We start from the raw sequence: 22,481 nt of genomic DNA on the forward strand, positions 1-22,481 counted from the left end.
GGATCCACAAACCCACCTGTGGATCCACAAACCCACCTGTGGATCAACAAACCCACCTGTGGATCAACAAACCCACCTGTGGATCCACAAACCCACCTGTGGATCAACAAACCCACCTGTGGATCAACCAACCCACCTGTGGATCAACCAACCCACCTGTGGATCAACAAACCCACCTGTGGATCCACAAACCCACCTGTGGATCAACAAACCCACCTGTGGATCAACAAACCCACCTGTGGATCAACAAACCCACCTGTGGATCAACCAACCCACCTGTGGATCAACCAACCCACCTGTGGATCAACAAACCCACCTGTGGATCCACAAACCCACCTGTGGATCAACAAACCCACCTGTGGATCAACAAACCCACCTGTGGATCCACAAACCCACCTGTGGATCAACAAACCCACCTGTGGATCCACAAACCCACCTGTGGATCAACAAACCCACCTGTGGATCAACAAACCCACCTGTGGATCAACCAACCCACCTGTGGATCAACAAACCCACCTGTGGATCCACAAACCCACCTGTGGATCAACAAACCCACCTGTGGATCAACAAACCCACCTGTGGATCAACCAACCCACCTGTGGATCCACAAACCCACCTGTGGATCAACAAACCCACCTGTGGATCAACAAACCCACCTGTGGATCCACAAACCCACCTGTGGATCAACAAACCCACCTGTGGATCCACAAACCCACCTGTGGATCCACAAACCCACCTGTGGATCAACAAACCCACCTGTGGATCCACAAACCCACCTGTGGATCCACAAACCCACCTGTGGATCAACAAACCCACCTGTGGATCAACAAACCCACCTGTGGATCCACAAACCCACCTGTGGATCAACAAACCCACCTGTGGATCAACAAACCCACCTGTGGATCCACAAACCCACCTGTGGATTAACAAACCCACCTGTGGATCCACAAACCCACCTGTGGATCCACAAACCCACCTGTGGAACTGCAGCAGATGTGGGAGACACTAAATGAGCATCTTGCATCAGTGTTTATTGTGAAGAAGGATAGGGAAGCTAGAGAACTTGGGGAAGTAAATATCTGTAATAAGGACATCTTCAAAACGCCCATATAACCGAAGAAGAGGTGCTGGACATCTTTAAACACATAAAAGTTTACATATCCCCAGGACCTGTCCATGTGTACCCGAGAGCTCTGTGAGAAGCTCGGGAAGGGATTATTGGGCCCCTTGCTGAGATTTTTATATCATCAATAGTCACTGATAAGGTGCCAGAAGACTTGAGGTTGGCGAACGTGGTGTCATTGTTTAAGAAATGTGGGAAGGAGAAGCCAGGGAATTACAGATCGGTGAGCCTGACATCGGTGGTGGGCAATATGTTGAGGGGAGATCCTGAGGGATCCTGGGGATTAACATAAATTTGGAAAGGCAAGGACAGATTAGAGTTTGTCAACATGGTGGGAAATCATGTCTCATTAACTGAACTGAGATTTTTAAGGATGTAATGAAGAGGATTGATGAAGGCAGGGTGGTGAATGTGATTTATATATAGTTCAGTAAGGCATAAAACAAAGTTCTCATTCCTGAAGAAGGGCTTATGCCTGAAATGCCGATTCTCCTGCTCCTTTGATGCTGCCTGACCTGCTGCGCTTTTCCAGCAAGACATTTTTCAGCCCTGATCTCCAGCATCTGCAGTCCTCACTTTCTCCGAGTAAAACAAAGTTCTGCATGGTCAATTGTTTAGAAACATGAGGTCACGTGGAATGCAGGGAGAATACTAGCCATTTGGATACAGAAGGTAGGAGACAGAGGGTGGTGATGGAGACCTGTGAGACCTGTGACCAGCGGTGTGACACGTTGATTGGTGCTGGGTCCACCTCTTTTCATCATTTATGTATCTCCCTCATTCTCACTTTGGGCTTGCTCTGACAATGTTAGTCTCGGGCCCACAGCCACATCCACGAATCGATGGGCCAAATGGCCTTACTTCCACTCCTCGGTCCTATGTCTTATGGTCACATCCCAGATGGCCATCCGACAGCACTCAGGACCCACAGCCGCTGGCACACTTCCCACAATGCATCACCACTGCTGCCACCCGACAGAACTCCAGAAATGAAGGAAAATACATACTACAAGGAGAGAGAGAGAAAGGAATATGGCCAGCCTGGAGCAGACATTCCGAATGTGCCTGTTCCACAATCTTGGACAACTTGCTCAATCTCCCCCTCACACTGCCCGCTCCCACTCTCTCTCTGCCTCACACTACCAGCTCCCATTTTCTCTCCCTCACACTGCCGGCTCCCACTCTCTCTCTCCCTCACACTGTCCGCTCCCATTCTCTCGACCTCACACTGTCCTCTCCCACTCTCTCTCCCTCACACTGCCCGCTCCCACTCTCTCTCTCCCTCACACTGCCAACTCACACTCTCTCTCCCTCACACTGTCCTCTCTCACTCTCTCTCCCTCACACTGCCCACTCCCACTCTCTCTCGCTCACACTGCCCACTCCCACTCTCTCTCCCTCACACTGCCAACTCCCGTTCTCGCTCTCCGTCATACTGCTGGCTCCCATTCTCTCTCCTTCACACTGCCCGCACCCACTCTCTCTCCCTCACACTGCCGACTCCCACTTTCTCTCCCTCACACTGCCAACTCCTACTCTCTCTCCCTCACACTGTCCGCTCCCACTCTCTCTCCCTCACACTGCCGGCTCACACTTCCCTCTCCCTCACAATGTCCGCTCCCGCTCTGGCTCTCCCTCACACTGCCGGCTCCCACTCTCTCTCTCCCTCACACTGCCCGCTCCCACTCTCTCTCTCCCTCACACTGCCCTCTCCCACTCTCTCTCTGCCTCACACTGCCCGTTTACACTCTCTCTCCCTCACACTGCCCACTCCCACTCTCTCTCTCCCTCACAAAGTCCGCTCCCACTCTCTCTCTCCCTCACACTGCCCTCTCCCACTCTCTCTCTGCCTCAAACTGCCTGCTCCCAAACTCTGTCCCTCACATTGCCCACTCCCACTCTCTCTCCCTCACACTGCCCACTCCCACTATCTCTCTCCCTCACACTGCCCTCTCCCACTCTCTCTCTGCCTCACACTGCCCGCTCCCACTCTCTCTCCCTCACACTGCCGGCTCCCACTCTCTCTCTCCCTCCCACTGCCGGCTCCCACTCTCTCTCCCTCACACTGCCCGCTCCCACTCTCTCTCTCCCACACACTGCCCTCTCCCACTCTCTCTCCCTCACACTTCCGGCTCCCACTCTCTCTCTCCCTCACACTGCCCACTCTCACTCTCTCTCCCTCACACTGCCCGCTCCCACTCTCTCTCTCCCTCACACTGCCGGCTACCACTCTCTCTCTCCCTCCCACTGCCGGCTCCCACTCTCTCTCCCTCACACTGCCAACTCCCACTCTCTCTCTCCCTCACACTGCCAACTCCCACTCTCTCTCTCCCACACACTGCCCTCTCCCACTCTCTCTCCCTCACACTGCCCTCTCCCACTCTCTCTCCTTCACACTGCCCACTCCCACTCCCTCTCCCTCACACTGCCCTTTCCCACTCTCACTCACTCACACTGCCAACTCCCACTCTCTCTCCCTCACACTGCCCGCACCCACTCTCTCTCGCTCACACTGCGCCCTCTCACTCTCTCTCTCTCCCTCACACTGCCCGCACCCACTCTCTCTCCCTCACACTGCCCGCACCCACTCTCTCTCCCTCACACTGCCCTCTCCCACTCTCTCTCCCTCACACTGCCCGCACCCACTCTCTCTCCCTCACACTGCCCTCTCCCACTCTCTCTCCCTCACACTGCCCGCACCCACTCTCCCTCCCTCACACTGCCAACTCCCACTCTCTCTCCATCACACTGCCGGCTCACACTTCCCTCTCCCTCACACTGCCAACTCCCAATCTCTCTCCCTCACACTGCCCACTCTCTCTCTCTCCCTCACACTGCCGGCTCCCACTCTCTCTCTCCCACACACTGCCTTCTCCCACTCTCTCTCTCCCTCACACTGCCCTCTCCCACTCTCTCTCTGCCTCACACTGCCCGCTCCCACTCTCTCTCCCTCACACTGCCCACTCCCACTCTCTCTCCCTCACACTGCCCACTCCCACTATCTCTCTCCCTCACACTGCCCTCTCCCACTCTCTCTCTCCCTCACAATGTCCGCTCCCACTCTCTCTCTCCCTCTCACTGACGGCTCACACTTCCCTCTCCCTCACAATGTCCACTCCCACTCTGGCTCTCCCTCACACTGCCGGCTCCCACTCTCTCTCCCTCACACTGCCAACTCACACTCTCTCTCCCTCACACTGCCCTCTTCCACTCTCTCTCACTCACACTGCCCGCTCCCACTCTCTCTTTCCCTCATACTGCCCACTCACACTCTCTCCATCACACTGCCAACTCCCACTCTCTCTCCCTCACACTGCCTTCTCCCACTCTCTCTCTCCCTCACACTGCCCGCTCCCACTTTCTCTCTCCCTCACACGGCCAACTCACTCTCTCTCTCCCTCACAATGTCCGCTCCCACTCTCTCTCCCTCACACTGCCGGCTCACACTTCCCTCTCCCTCACAATGTCCGCTACCACTCTGGCTCTCCCTCAAACTGCTGGCTCCCACTCTCTCTCTCCCTCACTCTGCCTTCTCCCACTGTCTCTCACTCACACTGCCCACTCCCACTCTCTCTCTCACTCACACTGCCAACTCCCACTCTCTCTCTTCTTCACACTGCCCACTCCCACTCTCTCTCTCCCTCATACTGCCTGCTCCCACTCTCTCTCTCCTTCACACTGCCCACTCCCACTCTCTCTCTCCCTCACACTGCCCGCTCCCACTCTCTCTCTCCCTCACACTGCCCGCTCCCACTCTCTCTCTCCCTCACACTGCCGGCTCCCACTCTCTCTCTCCTTCACACTGCCAACTCCCACTCTCTCTCCTTCACACTGCCAACTCCCACTCTCTCTCTCCCTCACACTGCCAACTCCCACTCTCTCTCTCCTTCACACTGCCAACTCCCACTCTCTCTCTCCTTCACACTGCCAACTCCCACTCTCTCTCTCCCTCACACTGCCAACTCCCACTCTCTCTCTCCCTCACACTGCCAACTCCCACTCTCTCTCCTTCACACTGCCAACTCCCACTCTCTCTCTCCCTCACACTGCCCTCTCCCACTCTCTCTCACTCACACTGACCACTCCCAATCTCTCTCCCTCACACTGCCCGCTCCCACTCTCTCTCTCCCTCATACTGCCAACTCCCACTCTCTCTCTCCCTCATACTGCCAACTCCCACTCTCTCTCCTTCACACTACCAACTCCCACTCTCTCTCCCTCACACTACCAACTCCCACTCTCTCTCCATCACACTGCCTTCTCCCACTCTCTCTCTCCCTCACACTGCCCACTCCCACTCTCTCTCTCCATCACACTGCCCGCTCCCACTCTGTCTCTCCCTCACACTGCCCTCTCCCACTCTCTCTCCCTCACACTGCCCACTCCCACTCTCTCTCCCTCACACTGCCAACTCCCGCTCTCGCTCTCCGTCATACTGCCCGCTCCCACTCTCTCTCTCCCTCACACTGCCCGCTCCCACTCTCTCTCTCCCTCACACTGCCGGCTCCCACTCTCTCTCTCCTTCACACTGCCAACTCCCACTCTCTCTCCTTCACACTGCCAACTCCCACTCTCTCTCTCCCTCACACTGCCAACTCCCACTCTCTCTCTCCTTCACACTGCCAACTCCCACTCTCTCTCTCCTTCACACTGCCAACTCCCACTCTCTCTCTCCCTCACACTGCCAACTCCCACTCTCTCTCTCCCTCACACTGCCAACTCCCACTCTCTCTCCTTCACACTGCCAACTCCCACTCTCTCTCTCCCTCACACTGCCCTCTCCCACTCTCTCTCACTCACACTGACCACTCCCAATCTCTCTCCCTCACACTGCCCGCTCCCACTCTCTCTCTCCCTCATACTGCCAACTCCCACTCTCTCTCTCCCTCATACTGCCAACTCCCACTCTCTCTCCTTCACACTACCAACTCCCACTCTCTCTCCCTCACACTACCAACTCCCACTCTCTCTCCATCACACTGCCTTCTCCCACTCTCTCTCTCCCTCACACTGCCCACTCCCACTCTCTCTCTCCATCACACTGCCCGCTCCCACTCTGTCTCTCCCTCACACTGCCCTCTCCCACTCTCTCTCCCTCACACTGCCCACTCCCACTCTCTCTCCCTCACACTGCCAACTCCCGCTCTCGCTCTCCGTCATACTGCTGGCTCCCACTCTCTCTCCCTCACACTGCCCGCTCCCACTCTCTCTCTCCCTCACACTGCCCGCTCCCACTCTCTCTCTCCCTCACACTGCCGGCTCCCACTCTCTCTCTCCTTCACACTGCCAACTCCCACTCTCTCTCCTTCACACTGCCAACTCCCACTCTCTCTCTCCCTCACACTGCCAACTCCCACTCTCTCTCTCCTTCACACTGCCAACTCCCACTCTCTCTCTCCTTCACACTGCCAACTCCCACTCTCTCTCTCCCTCACACTGCCAACTCCCACTCTCTCTCTCCCTCACACTGCCAACTCCCACTCTCTCTCCTTCACACTGCCAACTCCCACTCTCTCTCTCCCTCACACTGCCCTCTCCCACTCTCTCTCACTCACACTGACCACTCCCAATCTCTCTCCCTCACACTGCCCGCTCCCACTCTCTCTCTCCCTCATACTGCCAACTCCCACTCTCTCTCTCCCTCATACTGCCAACTCCCACTCTCTCTCCTTCACACTACCAACTCCCACTCTCTCTCCCTCACACTACCAACTCCCACTCTCTCTCCATCACACTGCCTTCTCCCACTCTCTCTCTCCCTCACACTGCCCACTCCCACTCTCTCTCTCCATCACACTGCCCGCTCCCACTCTCTCTCTCCCTCACACTGCCCTCTCCCACTCTCTCTCCCTCACACTGCCCACTCCCACTCTCTCTCCCTCACACTGCCAACTCCCGCTCTCGCTCTCCGTCATACTGCTGGCTCCCACTCTCTCTCCCTCACACTGCCCTCTCCCACTCTCTCTCTGCCTCACACTGCCCACTCCCACTCTCTCTCTCCCTCACAATGTCCGCTCCCACTCTCTCCCTCCCTCACACTGCCCGCTCCCACTCTCTCTCCCTCACACTGCCCGCTCCCACTCTCTCTCTCCCTCACACTTCCGGCTCCCACTCTCTCCCTCCCTCACACTGCCCACTCTCACTCTCTCTCCCTCACACTGCCCTCTCCCACTCTCTCTCCCTCACACTGCCGGCTCCCACTCTCTCTCTCCCTCCCACTGCCGGCTCCCACTCTCTCTCCCACACACTGCCCGCTCCCACTCTCTCTCTCCCACACACTGCCCGCTCCCACTCTCTCTCCCTCACATTGCCGGCTCCCACTCTCTCTCTCCCTCCCACTGCCGGCTCCCACTCTCTCTCCCTCACACTGCCCGCTCCCACTCTCTCTCTCCCACACACTGCCCTCTCCCACTCTCTCTCTCTCACACTTCCGGCTCCCACTCTCTCTCTCCCTCACACTGCCCACTCTCACTCTCTCTCCCTCACACTGCCCGCTCCCACTCTCTCTCTCCCTCACACTGCCGGCTACCACTCTCTCTCTCACTCCCACTGCCGGCTCCCACTCTCTCTCCCTCACACTGCCAACTCCCACTCTCTCTCTCCCTCACACTGCCAACTCCCACTCTCTCTCTCCCACACACTGCCCTCTCCCACTCTCTCTCCCTCACACTGCCCTCTCCCACTCTCTCTCCTTCACACTGCCCACTCCCACTCCCTCTCCCTCACACTGCCCTTTCCCACTCTCACTCACTCACACTGCCAACTCCCACTCTCTCTCCCTCACACTGCCCGCACCCACTCTCTCTCGCTCACACTGCGCCCTCTCACTCTCTCTCTCCCTCACACTGCCCGCACCCACTCTCTCTCCCTCACACTGCCCGCACCCACTCTCTCTCCCTCACACTGCCCTCTCCCACTCTCTCTCCCTCACACTGCCCGCACCCACTCTCTCTCCCTCACACTGCCCTCTCCCACTCTCTCTCCCTCACACTGCCCGCACCCACTCTCTCTCCCTCACACTGCCAACTCCCACTCTCTCTCCATCACACTGCCGGCTCACACTTCCCTCTCCCTCACACTGCCAACTCCCAATCTCTCTCCCTCACACTGCCCACTCTCTCTCTCTCCCTCACACTGCCGGCTCCCACTCTCTCTCTCCCACACACTGCCTTCTCCCACTCTCTCTCTCCCTCACACTGCCAACTCCCACTCTCTCTCTCCCTCACACTGCCCACTCCCACTCTCTCTCGCTCACACTGCCTTCTCCCACTCTCTCTCTCCCTCACACTGCCAACTCACACTCTCTCTCCCTCACACCGCCCTCTCCCATTCTCTCTCCCTCACACTGCCAACTCCCGCTCTCGCTCTCCGTCATACTGCTGGCTCCCACTCTCTCTCCCTCACACTGCCAACTCCTACTCTCTCTTCCTCACACTGTCCGCTCCCACTCTCTCTCTCCTTCACACTGCCAACTCCCACTCTCTCTCCTTCACACTGCCAACTCCCACTCTCTCTCTCCCTCACACTGCCAACTCACACTCTCTCTCCCTCACACTGCCAACTCCCACTCTCTCTCTCCATCACACTGCCCGCTCCCACTCTCTTTCTCCCTCACACTGCCAACTCACACTCTCTCTCCCTCACACTGCCCTCTCCCACTCTCTCTCACTCACACTGACCACTCCCAATCTCTCTCCCTCACACTGCCCGCTCCCACTCTCTCTCTCCCTCATACTGCCAACTCCCACTCTCTCTCTCCCTCACACTGCCAACTCCCACTCTCTCTCCCTCACACTGCCTTCTCCCACTCTCTCTCCCTCACACTGCCTTCTCCCACTCTCTCTCTCCCTCACACTGCCCACTCCCACTCTCTCTCTCCATCACACTGCCCGCTCCCACTCTCTCTCTCCCTCACACTGCCCTCTCCCACTCTCTCTCCCTCACACTGCCCACTCCCACTCTCTCTCCCTCACACTGCCAACTCCCGCTCTCGCTCTCCCACATACTGCTGGCTCCCACTCTCTCTCCCTCACACTGCCTGCACCCACTCTCTCTCCCTCACACTGCCAACTCACACTCTCTCTCTGCCTCACACTGCCCACTCCCACTCTCTCTCTCCCTCACACTGCCCTCTCCCACTCTCTCTCACTCACACTGACCACTCCCAATCTCTCTCCCTCACACTGCCCACTCCCACTCTCTCTCTCCCTCATACTGCCAACTCCCACTCTCTCTCTCCCTCACACTGCCAACTCCCACTCTCTCTCTCCCTCACACTGCCAACTCCCACTCTCTCTCTCCCTCACACTACCAACTCCCACTCTCTCTCCCTCACACTACCAACTCCCACTCTCTCTCCATCACACTGCCTTCTCCCACTCTCTCTCTCCCTCACACTGCCCACTCCCACTCTCTCTCTCCATCACACTGCCCGCTCCCACTCTCTCTCTCCCTCATACTGCCAACTCCCACTCTCTCTCTCCCTCACACTGCCAACTCCCACTCTCTCTCTCCCTCACACTGCCAACTCCCACTCTCTCTCTCCTTCACACTACCAACTCCCACTCTCTCTCCCTCACACTACCAACTCCCACTCTCTCTCCCTCACACTACCAACTCCCACTCTCTCTCCATCACACTGCCTTCTCCCACTCTCTCTCTCCCTCACACTGCCCACTCCCACTCTCTCTCTCCATCACACTGCCCGCTCCCACTCTCTCTCTCCCTCACACTGCCCTCTCCCACTCTCTCTCCCTCACACTGCCCACTCCCACTCTCTCTCCCTCACACTGGCAACTCCCGCTCTCGCTCTCCGTCATACTGCTGGCTCCCACTCTCTCTCCCTCACACTGCCTGCACCCACTCTCTCTCCATCACACTGCCAACTCCCACTCTCTCTCTGCCTCACACTGCCCACTCCCACTCTCTCTCTCCCTCACAATGTCCGCTCCCACTCTCTCCCTCCCTCACACTGCCCGCTCCCACTCTCTCTCTCCCTCACAATGTCCGCTCCCACTCTCTCTCTCCCTCACACTGCCCGCTCCCACTCTCTCTCCCTCACACTGCCTGCTCCCACTCTCTCTCTCCCTCACACTTCCGGCTCCCACTCTCTCCCTCCCTCACACTGCCCACTCTCACTCTCTCTCCCTCACACTGCCCTCTCCCACTCTCTCTCCCTCACACTGCCGGCTCCCACTCTCTCTCTCCCTCCCACTGCCGGCTCCCACTCTCTCTCCCTCACACTGCCCGCTCCCACTCTCTCTCTCCCACACACTGCCCGCTCCCACTCTCTCTCTCCCTCACACTGCCGGCTCCCACTCTCTCTCTCCCTCCCACTGCCGGCTCCCACTCTCTCTCCCTCACACTGCCCGCTCCCACTCTCTCTCTCCCTCACACTGCCCTCTCACACTCTCTCTCCCTCACACTGCCGACACCCACTCTCTCTCTCGCTTGAACTGTCAGCCCCCACTCTCTCTCTCCCTCACACTGCCAACTCCCACTCTCTCTCTCCCACACACTGCCCTCTCCCACTCTCTCTCCCTCACACTGCCCGCTCCCACTCTCTCTCTCCCTCACACTGCCCTTTCCCACTCTCACTCACTCACACTGCCAACTCCCACTCTCTCTCCCTCACACTGCCCGCACCCACTCTCTCTCACTCACACTGCGCCCTCTCACTCTCTCTCTCCCTCACACTGTGGGCTCCCACTCTCTCTCCCTCACACTGCCCGCACCCACTCTCTCTCCCTCACACTGCCCTCTCCCACTCTCTCTCCCTCACACTGCCCGCACCCACTCTCTCTCCCTCACACTGCCCTCTCCCACTCTCTCTCCCTCACACTGCCCGCACCCACTCTCTCTCCCTCACACTGCCAACTCCTACTCTCTCTTCCTCACACTGTCCGCTCCCACTCTCTCTCTCCCTCACACTGCCCGCTCCCACTCTCTCTCCCTCACACTGCCTTCTCCCACTCTCACTCCCTCACACTGCCGACTCCCACTCTCTCTCTGCCTCACACTGCCCGCTCCCACTCTCTCCCTCCCTCACACTGCCAACTCACACTCTCTCTCCCTCAGACTGCCCTCTCCCACTCTCTCTCCCTCCCTCACACTGCCAACTCACAATCTCTCTCCCTCACACTGCCCTCTCCCACTCTCTCTCTCCATCACACTGCCTTCTCCCACTCTCTCCGTCCATCACACTGCCTTCTCCCACTCTCTCCCTCCCTCACACTGCCTTCTCCCACTCTCTCCCTCCCTCACACTGCCAACTCACACTCTCTCTCCCTCAGACTGCCCTCTCCCACTCTCTCTCCCTCACACTGCCCACTCCCACTCTCTCTCTCCCTCACACTGCCCACTCCCACTCTCTCTCTCCCTCACACTGCCTGCTCCCACTCTCTCTTTCCCTCACACTGCCTGCTCCCACTCTCTCTCTCCCTCATACTGCCTGCTCCCACTCTCTCTCTCCCTCACACTGCCCGCTCCCACTCTCTCTCTCCCTCACACTACCTGCTCCCACTCTCTCTCTCCTTCACACTGCCGGTTCCCACTCTCTCTAATTTGCAATGCCGGGGTTGCTTGATTTTATAATTGAATATAGGAGTTGGGAGATCATGTTGTTGCTGTCCAGGACATTGGTTAGGTCATTATTGAAATCCTGCATTCAATTCCTGCTGTAGGATGAAGGTTATAAAACTTGAAAGGGTTCTGAAAATCTTTACAATGATGTTGTTGGATTGAAGGTTTTGAGCTATAGGAAGAGGCTGACTAGGCTGGGGCTATTTTCCCTGGAACGTTGGAGGTTGAGGGGTGACCTTGCAGAAATTTATAAAATCAAGGGGGGCATGGACAGGGGAAGTATCTATTTCCAAGACGAGAAGTTGTGGGCACAAGGTGTGAGGGGAATGACTTAAAAGCGAGTTTAGGGCAGTTTTTTTCTTGCAGAGATTGATGTGTGCATGGAATGAACTGCCAGAGGAAGTGGTGGAGACTGGTACATTTACAACATATAAAAGGCATTTGGGTGGGTATATTAATAGGAAAAGTTCAGAGGGATGTGGGGCAAGTGCTGGCGAATGGGATTAGAATAATGTCGGGTATCTGGCCAACATGGAAGGGTTGACCCAATTGTCAGTTTCCATGCTCTACATCTCGATGACACTATGACTCTATGAAAGGCAGGAAGTGCATGGGGCAGACTGCCCAAGGGTTGGACACAGGGTTGATCTAAACACTTTTCAACATTCAGACAAATGATCTACCAACAACTGTGTCTCACGGTTTTCTCTATGCTGATGACTGAGAGTTAAATTGTCATAGCATGGACACAGACCACTCCGTTAAACCCATTCACCCTGAACAGATCTAGTCCCATTTGCCAGCACATGGCCCCAATCCCTCTGAACCCTTCCTATTCATATAACCATCCAGATGCCTTTCAAATGCTGTCATTGTACCAGCTTCCACCACTTCCTCTTGCAGCTCATTCCATGCACGCACTGACTTCTATTTGAGAAAAGTTGCCCTTTAGGTCCATCTTAAATGTTCCCATCTCACCTTAACCCTGTGTGCACCAGTATGAACTCCTCTTCCCCATAGAAAAGACCTTGGCTATTCACCCTATCCACGCTGTTCATGATTGAGCAAACCTCTCTGAGGTCATCGAGTCAGAGAGTCAGAAAGATGTACAGCACAGAAACAGACCCTTCGGTCCAACTTGTCCATGCCGACCCGATATCCCAACCCAATCTAGTCCCACCTGCCAGCACCCAGCCCATATCCCTCCAAACCCTTCCTATTCATACACCCATCTAAATGCCTCTTCAATGTTGTAATTGCACCAGCCTCCACTATTTTCCCTGGCACCTCACTCCAGCTCTGAATGAAAAAGTTGCCCCTTCGGTCTCTTTTATATCTTTCCCCTCTCACCCTAAACCTATAACTTCTAGTTCTGGACTCCCCCACCTCAGGGAAAATACTTTGTCTATTTACCTTTTCCATGCCTTTCATGATTTTATAAATCTCTCGAAGCTCACCCCTCAGCCTCCAATGCTCCAGGGAAAACAGCCCCAGCCTGTTCAGCCTTTCCCTATAGCTCCAATCTTCCAAAGCTGGCAATATCCTTGTAGATTTTTTCAGAACACTTTCAAGTTTCACAACATCTTTCCAATAGGAAGGAGACCAGAATTGCACACAGTATTCCAACAGTGGCCTCCCCAATATCCTGTACAGCTGCAAATTGACCTCCCAACTCATGTACTCAATACTCTGACCAATAAAGGAAAGCTTTCCTCACTATCCTATCTACCTGCGACTCCACTTTCAGAGAGCTATGAACCTGCACTCCAAGGTCTCTTTGTTCAGCAACAGGTCACTTCTCAGCCTCCAATAGCTCAAACCCTGGAGCCCCAGTGACATTTTTATACATTTCATCCGCAGCATTTCAAGTTTAACAACATCTTTCCTATAGCAGGAAGACCAGAATTGAATATAGTATTCCCAAAGTGGCCTAACCAATGTCATATACAGCCACACTCCTACACTCAATGTACTGACCAATAAAGCCTCTGTAATTCTGCCCCAGATCCTTAATGAAGGTGTTACAAAGGTGATGGAATACTGCAGCACATGGGGTCTTACATTGAATCCCTCATCAACCATATCCAGTGTATGTCAGCTCCACAAATTCAGGGTCCAAACAGAACTGTGCATTTACATTGATGTCCGCCATAATCCCAGCCGACATCTTTGTGTGTGACTCAAGTCAGAATGTCACTGATTTCAAGATTGTCCTAACCTTCAACAGCAAAGTCTAATTATTCAAGGTCAAAAATCATTTGACCATATTCAAAAAAAACTGCAGATGCTTTAAATCAGAAACAAAAGCAAAACTTGCTGGAAAAGCTCAGCAGCATCTGTGAAGAGAAATTGTTTTGTGTCCAATGATTGTTCTTCAATACTAACCGTGTCCACTTTAATTGTCCAATAATCACAGGGCCACCCATTTGTTTGGTTTGATTTTCAGACTCAAATCTGTTGAAGACAAAGTGCACAAACGTGCCTGGTTATCGCACCCAGATCAAACTATTATAAAGGTCAAGCACTTTGAAAATATTCAATTTGGAAATAACTTCCTTACCAAATTGTTTTCATGACAATATTTTTAATTGTGTTCCCAAATATTCTTCAGTCCAGATACAAATACATTTTAAATTGCTTCCACCTCTCTCCCGTGTGAGTAATCTGGTATATGAATGTCAGTGTCTGTGTGATGCTATGTATGTAGGCCATGCCTCTGAAAGACTGACAGATTGTTCCAGACAGCATTTCTCTTCAGGTCTTCATAACAAACAGGTTACAGCCTGGACCCAAACAGCTTACACTCACAAAACATAAAACCCAGTGCCCACCATTGGTTGTGATTGGGTAACATTTTAAATGAATTCTAATTCATTCCTGGGCATCACTGGTTGGGCCGGCAATTATTGCTCATCCCTAGTGGTTGTTGAGAATGTGTTGTGGGTTTGGAAAGTGCTGTCTAAGGAGCTTCTGTGAATTTCTGCAGGGCACCTTGTCGCTGGTGCACATTGCTGCTCCTGTGGGTCAGTGGGGAAAATAACATGGATGTTTGTGGATGTCGTGGCAATCAAGTGGGGTCTTTTATCCCGGCTGGTGCCAAGCTTCTGAAATACTGTTGGAGCTGCCCCCATCCAGGCCTGTGGGGAGTATTCCATCACAATCCTGACTGGTGTATTGTAGATGGTGGACAGTCTGTGGGGGATCAGGAGGTGAGTCATTCACTGCAGTATTCCGAGCCTCTGACCTGCTCTGTTATCACTGTATTTATATCACTGGTACAATTCAGTTTCAGGTCAATGGTAACTCCAAGGTGTTGACAGGAGAGTATTCAGCAACGGTAACCCCATTGAATATCAAAGGATGATGGTTTGATTCTCTGTTGTTGGAGATAATCAGTGTCTGGCATTTATGTGGCACGAATGTTCTTTGTCACTTTTCTTCCTAGTCCTGGATATTATCCAGGTTTTACTGCACTTGCCAAGGGCTGCTTCAGTATCTGAGTAGTCACACATGCTGTTGAACATTATGCAAACATTGGCTAACATCCTTAAGATGGAGCGATGTACATTTATAAACTATTGAAGATTGTTGTGCCGAGGACATTCTCCTGAGGAACTCCAACAGAAATGTTCTTTCATTGTGATGACTGACCACCAACAATCACAACCTTCTTCCTTTGTGTCAGGTCCAACTCCAACCAGCAGAGAGTTTTCCTCAATTTCCATTGGCTCCAGATTTGCTCAGGCTCCTTGATGTCACACTCAGTCAAACACAGCTTTAACATTAAGCCCAGTCATACTCACACCACCCTCTGGTATCATCTCTTTTTCTCCAAGGACATGGTCACACACCACTCCCTCATCGGAGAGGGGCAACTGGTGCTGAGTGTAACCTCAGGGTCTCCACAGCTCAGGCCAGGGTAAGAAGAAGAGTCCTTCATGGTAACATCAGCTAATGTGGGAATAGGGCCAATGCAGTTGGTGTGCCTCTCCATTGTAAACCAGCTACCAGCTCACTGAGGGAACGAGTTATTGAGTGGGCATTCTGGAGAGAAGGATACCTTTGGAACATAATGAGATTTAGAGATGGGAGTGTTTGATTGGAAAACAATATTGCTTGGCCAATGAAAGTTCTCATTTCATTAATTAATGTGATCAGAATTGTCTAGTCTTTAAAACTTAATTCCTGAAGCAGGGCTCATTCCCGAAACGTCGATTCTCCTGCTCCTTGGATGCTGCCTGACCTGCTGCGCTTTTCCAGCAATACATTTTCAGCTTTAGAAATACATGTATATTTATGTGAACCCTTAATGTGCGTTGTCCTGATCTGTTTGTTCACATTTGAATGAAACACTAATGTGAAGAGTGGGGGCACCTCACAATCCCCAGGTGATCCTCCATGGTATCGGTTAAAGGGCTGGGAAACGTGGGACATCAGTGTTTGATGGAGAGAGATTGACTGCAGCATGAAAACACAGATTACCTCAACGCTGAAAACATCCGGAATTATCAATAAATTATTCAAAATGATTCTTGCCATGTTCGTATTCCTGATAAGGGATTTAAACTATTGAAACTTTGTAAATCTGGGTGAGAGTTGCTCCCTGCACCTTGTGATCGAAGATGTTATGTTTTGGTCCAGTGGTCGCCATTATACAGACACTCAAACATTGGTGTCTCTTATTATGTCAGGTGTTATGAATGTTCTCTGTGGTTTAATTCTGATTTGCGGGGCTTTTGTGGTGCAGTGGCAGTGCCCCTACCTCTGAAACACAGGGTCTGTGTTCAAATGCAAACCTGCACTGAAGGACTGTTTACAGGAAGGAGAGAAGGAGAGGCAAGAGAGGAGGGGAGTGGTGTTTTTGATAAGGGAAAACGTCATGGCAGTACTCAGAGAGGATATTCCTGATGGATCATCCAGTGAAGTTGTACGGATGGAAGTGAGAAAAATAAAGGGTGTGATCATGTTGTTGGGATTATACTCTAGCCCCGCTCCACTCCCTCTAACCCCCCAAGACTCAGCAGGCAATTGGGGGGAAAATATGAAGGGAGCTTGCTAAAGGCTGTAAGAATGATAGGGTTACAAGAAAAGGGGATTTTAACCTTCCAAATACAGACTGGGAATGGATTGGAGAATTTACTGGATATATTCAGGAAAACTTTCTCAATTAATATGAAGGCGGCCCTCCATGAGAAGGGGCAATACCCAACCTTCTGTCAGGAAATAAGGCAGGACAAGTGATGGAGGTATTAATGGGGGAGCACGAACTGCTATTCGATTAGTTTTAAAATAGCTATGGAAAAGGATAGACTGGTCGACAAGTTAAAGTGTATGGAGTTGACAGTGGGGTCTTTGGACATTACAATCTGTAAGTGTGATGTGTAGAATCTTTTTCTGAGTCTTGTAAATGAGAGTGAGATTCACTCTGCATTCAGGTCTCTGTTATTCTTTACAAGTCTAATGGATAATGTTTATATATTTAATGCTTATCTCCGTTTGTGTTTGTAATTGTATCTCTAATATTACAGTGTACAAATAATTTTCGATGTGATATATCAATTATAAAGAACCTGACCTCAAATGGGAGTATCCATTTGAATTGAATAACTTGCGTGCCTTCTGAACATGATGTAAAACAGAAAATGCTGCAAATACTTTATTTGTCAGACAGCATTTGTAGAGAGAGAGAGAAACAGAATGAACGTTTCTGGCCAATGACCTTTCATCAGAGAAAGTGACTGAGTATTTCCAGCAGTCTCTGTTTTTATTTAATGTTCACAGTATCTGGATTATACAGCTTTTCAAATTATAAATCTCCATAACGTATTATTGGAGGCTGGGATTTGTCTACAGACCAGTTTGGAGAGAAATATAAATCATTTCTTTCGCTCTTGTTCTGTCTGAGTGTTCAAATAAAAATGTCACCAGAAGGTGGGATCAGAGTGGGACTGAACGGTGTCTCTGTCTGAGCCTGTGGGAGTGATGACCCTCTGTGTCTCTGTATCTCTGTCAGTGATAATGTGAGTGTGTGTGAGAGGGAACTACCTGTATTGTTACTTGTGTCTCAGCTGAAAGGTGGGAAGAAGAGCAGAAGGGAAAGGCTGTGATGGGCTGGAGGGCAGGAGAGGCTGAAATGACAGAGTAACAATATTGACCAAAATGGTGTAAGGAACCATGGGTGGGGGCAAGGTGGGAGAATGGGAGAAGAGCAGAAACAAAAGATTGGGGTGTAAATGATCCTCACTGACTGTCATCTAAAAACAAACAAAACAAAAGAAAATGGTGACAGAGATAAGAAAGTGAGGTACTCTGTCATGTCCCCCTTCACTGTTTACAGGATGCACATTTACTCTCAGATTCTGAATGAATCTGTTTTCTCATCATTAACTCTCACATTGCCAGTTACTCTCAGTTTTAAAGGATCCTGTTTCAGCAATTGGACCTGGAGTCAAGCGACCAATTCATTGGATTTACAAAAATTCTGTTCCAGCCCAGTTTCAGTGGGAAAACACAGGGAAATGTCCTCTGGCTGTTGGTGTGATGGACCCTTCCTCTCAGATCCTGAGAACTTCACATGAAACAAAGAGTCTGTCACTGACGAGCAATCTTTGTGCACGTGACGTGTCTCCTACATGTGCACTGGACATGACAGAGATAGTTTGTGGTGAAGAGGCTGGAGGATACAGAGAGAGGGAGGGTCTGGAGGTGGTTGCAATGATAGGGTGGTGTTTCGGGGCAGGGTGATGTCACAGAGACGTGGAGGAGTGCAGGTCCTGGAGAAGGTTATACAGAGAGGGCAACATGTTATTAGTCCTGATCATCCAGCATTCCCTACACGTACAATCCTTGCCCTTCATCCAAACAGGAACATACTGTCCCTGAACTCTCAGTATCTCATTTTCAAAGACTTCCCATTTTCCAGCCCTCCCTTTACCTGTGAACATCTGCCACAACCAACTTTTGAAAAATATTGCCTCATGTCATCAAAATGGGCTTTATCCAATTTAGAACATTAACTTTTAGATCCAATCTATCCTTTTCCATCACAATTTTAAAACAAATAGAGTTATGATCTCTGACCCCAAAGTGCTCCCCAGCCCTCCCTTATTCCGGAAGAGAAGGGCAAATTTTGCTCCTTTTCAAGTCGATTCACCCACGTACCGAATCCAGTGACAGACACAGTGGGGTCAGTCTGCTCTCCCCTGGGTCAGTGACAGAGACACAGTGGGGTCAGTCTGCTCTCCCCTGGGTCAGTGACACAGACACAGTGGGGTCAGTCTGCTCTCCCCTGGGTCAGTGACACAGGTACATTGGGGTCAGTCTGCTCTCCCCTGGGTCAGTGACAGAGACACAGTGGGGTCAGTCTGCTCTCCCCTGGGTCAGTGACAGAGACACAGTGGGGTCAGTCTGCTCTCCCCTGGGTCAGTGACAGAGACACAGTGGGGTCAGTCTGCTCTCCCCTGGGTCAGTGACAGAGACACAGTGGGGTCAGTCTGTTCTCCCCTGGGTCAGTGACACAGACACAGTGGGGTCACACTGCTCTCCCCTGGGTCAGTGACACAGACACAGTGGGGTCAGTCTGCTCTCCCCTGGGTCAGTGACACAGACACAGTGGGGTCAGTCTGCTCTCCCCTGGGTCAGTGACAGAGACACAGTGGGGTCAGTCTGCTCTCCCCTGGGTCAGTGACACAGGTACAGTGGGGTCAGTCTGCTCTCCCCTAGGTCAGTGACAGAGACACAGTGGGGTCAGTCTGCACTCCCCTGGGTCAGTGACAGAGACACAGTGGGGTCAGTCTGCTCTTCCCTGGGTCAGTGACAGAGACACAGTGGGGTCAGTCTGCTCTCCACTGGGTCAGTGACACAGGTACAGTGGGGTCAGTCTGCTCTCCCCGGGTCAGTGACAGAGAGACAGTGGGGTCAGTCTGCTCCCTCTGGCTCAGTGACAGAGAGACAGTGCTCTCCTTCCCCCTTCCACTTGTTGATGGTGGTGATGATGTATACATTTGGACATGCTGCTGGGCAGAGTCATGCTCTTGGAGAAAGTGAGGATTGCAGATGCTGGAGATCAGAGTTGAAAATCACGGTGCTGGAAAAGGCAGGCAGCATTGGAGAAGCAGGAGAGTCGATGTTTCAAGCATAGGGTTTTTATCAGGAATCGGCGGGGGGAGCCCAAGGGGGCTGAGAGATAAATGAGAGGGGGCTGGGCCTGGGGGGGAAGGTAGCTGGGAATGTAATAGGTAGATGGAGGTGGCGGTGATGATGATAGGTCAGAAAGGAGGGTTAAGCAGACAGGTGGGAAAGGAGATGGACAGGTAGGGCAGTTCAAGAGGGCTGTGCTGAGTTGGATGGTTGGATCTGAGATCAGGTGGGGGAAGGGAAATGAGGAAACTGGTGAAATCTACATTGATCCCGTGTGGTTGGAGGGTCCCAAGGCAGATGATGAGGCATTCTTCCTCCAGGCATCAGGTGTTTAGAGTTTGGCAGTGGAGGAGGCCCAGGACTTGAATGTCCTTGGCAGAATGGGAGGGAGAGTTAAAGTGTTCGGCCACAGAGTGGAGGGGGTGTTTAGTGACTGTGTCCCAGAAGGAAACTGAAGGCAGGCAGAGTCTTTGAAGAAACTTGGTCTGGGTGGGTTATACTTTGGAGGGTTGGTGTGGACTTGTTGGGCCGAAGGGCCTGTTTCCACACTGTCAGTAATCTAATCTAAAAATGTTCTCTGCAACATTCCGCAAATAGGTGTCCTGTGTCCCCAATGTAGAGGAGACCACACCGAGAGCAACGGACAGAGCAGATGGTGTGTGTGGAAACACAGGTAAATCTCTGCCAGATGTGCAAGGATCCTTTGGGGCCTTGGATGGAAGTGAGGGGGTGGTGTGGGGACAGGTTTGCACCTCTTGCGATGGCAGGGGAAGGTGCCAGGAGTGGAGAGTGGCTTGGTGGGTGGTGTGGCCCTAACAATGGATTTGCAGAGGGAATGGTCTCTGCAGAACACTGATAGGGGTGGGGAGGGAAATATATCTCTGGTAGTGGGGTCTGTTTGTAGGGGACAGAAATGGCAGTGGGTGACTTGGAGGAGTCGAAGGGTGGTGGAGTTGGAGGTGAGGACCAGGGTGTTCTTGTTGCGATTGGAGAGGTGGGCTTCAAGGGCGGAGGTGCGGGAAGTGGAGGAGATGCACTGGAGGGTATCATCGACCATGTAGGAGGGGAATCTGCAGTCCTTGGAGAAGGAGGCCATCTGGGATGTTCGATGGTGGAATTGGTCCTCCTGGGAGCAGATGTGGCGGAGGCAGAGGAATTGCGAATCCTTCCTATAACAGGGCGATGAGAATTGCACACATTAATCCTGACTGAGGTCTACAAAATTATGAAGGAGATAGACAGGGTAAACAGAGATAAGCTTTTTCCCAGAGTGAAGGATTCAATAACGAGAAGTCACGCCTTCAAGGTGAGAGGTGAAAAGTTAAATGGGGATACACGCGGACAGTACTTCACACAGAGCGTGGTGGGTGTCTGGAACACGTTGCCAGCAGAGGTAGTAGAGGCAGGCACAGTGGTTTCATTGAAGATGCATCTGGACAGATGTATGAGTAGGTGGGGAGCAGAGGGAGACAGATGCTTAGGAAATGGGCGACAGGCTTTGGATTGGCTCAGGATTGGAGGGCCGAAGGGCCTGTTCCTGGGCTGTAGATGTTTTTGTTCTTTGTTCTTTGAAGGCAAAATGGCTGCCAGAACCTGTTGAAATATCCCCAAGTCTCTCACTGAAAGCCCCCTCTCTGCTCAAGTTCCAGCTCATCCAGTCAGCTGCCAGCTTACTCTACCCAGGGCATACCTCCCTCAGGGATGGAGCATAGCCAGAGTCATCTCAGTGGGATTAGAGGGGGGAGGGAGTTAGGGAACTAGGAGGTGTGAGAGAATGCAGCAGGTAAACAGTTTCATCCAGTCTGCCTTTGTCTACTCCTGCTTGGCATTTTATTGTCTTGGAATAAAAAACAAATATATTTTCAAACTGATCAAATTCCTTTGTCTTTGTGGTTTCCTGTTGATCAATGTGACAAATCTCAACTTGCGATTGCCAAGAATCTAACCCAGGTCACCTGCTTGGAAGACAGCTACACTAACCACGATAGCACCATCACCGTGCACTTTACCACAACACAGTCCCCAAACATAGTTAAAAAGGCCTTTATTGTGACAAATCAAACAGAGATCATATTGATTCACTGAAAGTGATATTGGGTCAGGTGACGATAGCTTATATGAAGAGGTAGATTTGAAGGAGCAACTGAAATCGGAGAGCGAGCTGGGTCATTGGGTGGGTGCAGAGAGGGAGTCCAGAAATCCCTCTGGTTGGGCTTGGATTCCCCCGGCAACGCATCAGCTGGTTCGTGGAAAGGAACAAATAAAGAAACGGGATGATGTCAGTGAACTGGTTTAGTCCAGACTGCCTTTGTCTCCTCCTGCTTTGCATTTTATTGTTTTAGAATGAAAGCCACATGTATTCACAAACTGATCAAATTCCTTTGCTTTTTGGGGAATCCTGTTGATCAATGAGAAAATCTCAAAGTGCGATTGCCAGGAACCAACACGAGGAATTGAATGGAAACAAAGTAAATTATTGTTGAAAATAAAGGTGCAAATAAAGACACAGAATCTTTATAATACTTTATTTCCTTTTTCAACAGGAAACTTCTCATTTTTAAAAAAAAATGCCCAGATGTGTAGCTCAGAGAATTCAGTGAGGAAGAGTGGACAGGAGCCTGTCGTTGCATTTCCCTCT

This window comes from Chiloscyllium punctatum, chromosome 22, assembly GCF_047496795.1.
Source record: "Chiloscyllium punctatum isolate Juve2018m chromosome 22, sChiPun1.3, whole genome shotgun sequence".
Classification (NCBI taxonomy): Eukaryota; Metazoa; Chordata; class Chondrichthyes; order Orectolobiformes; family Hemiscylliidae; genus Chiloscyllium; species Chiloscyllium punctatum.